We start from the raw sequence: 2520 nt of genomic DNA, 5'->3' as shown, positions 1-2520 counted from the left end.
GCTACTTTTTTTGCATTTTTAGTAGAGACAGTTTTGCCATGTTGGTCAGGCTGGTCTCAAACTCCTGACCTCAGGTGATCCACCTGCCTCAGCCTCCCAAAGTGCTGAGAGGATTACAGGCATGAGCCACTGTGCCAGGCCTCTATTATTATTTCTTAAAAGGCAGCCCATGCTTGTAATCTCAGCACTTTGGGAGGCCAAGGCAGGCGGGTCACGAGGTCAAGAGATCGGGACCATTCTGGCCAACATGTTGAAACTCCGTTTCTACTAAAAATACAAAAATTAGCTGGGTGTGGTGGTGCATGACTCTAGTTCTAGCTGCTCGGGAGGCTGAGGCAGGAGAATTGCTTGAACCCAGGAGGCAGAGGTTGCAGTGAGCCGAGATCATGCCACTGCACTCCAGCCTGGTGACAGAGTGAGACTCCGTCTCAAAAAAAAAAAAGTCCAAAGCCAGGCATGGTGGCTCACGCCTGCAATCCCAGCACTTTGGGAGGCTGAGGCGGGTGAATCACCTGAGGTCAGGAGCTCAAGACCAGCCTGGCCAACATGGCAAAACCCTGTCTCTACTAAAAATAACAAAAACTACTGGGCATGGTGGCAGGCGCCTGTAATCCCAGTGACTCAGGAGGCTGAGGCAGGAGAATCGCTTGAACCCAAGAGGCAGAGGTTGCAGTGAGCCAACATCATGCCATTGCACAGCCTGGGCAACAAGAATGAAACTCTGTCTCAATGTAATCCCAGCACTTTGGGAGGCCGAGGCGGGTGGATCACGAGGTCAAGAGATCGAGACCATCCTGGTCAACATGGTGAAACCCCGTCTCTACTAAAACTACAAAAAATTAGCTGGGCATGGTGGCGCGTGCCTGTAATCCCAGCTACTCAGGAGGCTGAGGCAGGAGAATTGCCTGAACCCAGGAGGCGGAGGTTGCGGTGAGCCGAGATCGCGCCATTGCACTCCAGCCTGGGTAACATGAGTGAAACTCCGTCTAAAAAAAAAAAAAAAAAAAAAAAATTCTGAAATCAGAGGAGGGAAAGATTATTTTCAGTTGCAAGTATCAGAGAGGCCTTCTTGGAAAATAATGACTTCATTTACACAAGCCTATAAATGTAGTCTAAAGTATGGAACTACCTGGTACATAATTATTTTTAGTCAAGTTCACTATATTACAAAATAGAAGGAACCAAGAAAAAGGAAAATTTAAAATTTGAAGTACACATTTGAATGTGTCATGGATATGGAAGATTTTCTTTTTTTCTTTTTCTTTTTTTTGAGATAGAGTCTCACTCACTCTGTTGCCCAAGCTGGAGTGCAGTGTCGAGATCTTGGCTCACAGCTGCCTCTCCCTCCTGGATTCAAGTGATTCTCCTGCCTCAGCATCTGAAGTAGCTGGAATTATAGGCACCCACCACCACACCCAGCTAATGTTTGTAGTTTTAGTAGAGATGGGGTTTCACCATGTTGGCCAGGCTGGTCTCAAACTCCTGACCTCAAGTGATCCTCCTGCCTTGGTCTCCCAGAGTGTTGGGATTATGGGCGTGAGCCACTCTGCCCTGCCAGGAAGATTTCAACATGGAAAACATAATAGCTCATGAGTTAAAAACACAAATAAACCCAAGTTTGGTTATCTTCTTTGTTTTCAACTATTTGCTTTGATTTTAGACTATAGTGGCTTTTCTCATTTAAAAAACTAAAAAAATTTGAAGTGGAATAAATGTCTTAGAAAATAAAAATCTCTTCTATGTTTGCATTATTAATAACTTCAGACTAGCAGGGCCAGGTTAAATGGCTTTTATTTTTATAAGCACTTGTGGTGATAGACTAAACAAGCTAAAGAAAGTTTTTCTGCTAAGTTATCATTGATGGTCTACATTTACTTTCATAAAATAAAATTAATGTTAAATGAAATTTCCTTTTAATTTGCCTAGACTCTGAAAATTTTAGTCTCTGTAAAAATTTGAAATATAAGTCAAAGCACTAGCTAAATAAATTCTTTCAATAAATTCCAATGAACTGCTTTTATTTATTATTATTATTTTGCTTTACATTCTCTTAAATAAGTGAGAAAGAGGAAATGGCTCTTAAATCACTCAGCTTGCTCCATTAAGCTTCTCTCTCTTTTTTTTTTTTTGAGATGAAGTCTCTCTCTGTTGCCTAGGCTGGAGTGCAGTGGTGCGATCTCTGTTCACTGCAACCTCTGACTCCCTGGTTCAGGCTATTCTCCTGCCTTAGTCTCCCGAGTAGCTGGGATTACAGGCACAAGCCACCCATGCCCAGCTAATTTTTGTATTTTTAGATGGGGTTTCACCATGGTGGCCAGGATGGTCTTGATCTCCCAACCTCATGTTCCACCCACCTCCACCTCCCAAAGTGCTGAGACTAGAGGTGTGAGCCCCAGAGCCTGGTGCTTCTTTCTTTTTATGAGAATAAATTAAACAGACAAAATCCACAAGGATATTCATAATCACAGAGTATTGATGTCTGAGTCCTATAACTGTACTTTTTTTTTTTTTTTTTTTTTT

This window comes from Cebus imitator, unplaced genomic scaffold (genome assembly GCF_001604975.1).
Source record: "Cebus imitator isolate Cc_AM_T3 unplaced genomic scaffold, Cebus_imitator-1.0 Scaffold45, whole genome shotgun sequence".
Lineage (NCBI taxonomy): Eukaryota > Metazoa > Chordata > Mammalia > Primates > Cebidae > Cebus > Cebus imitator.
This window is presented reverse-complemented; position numbering follows the sequence as displayed.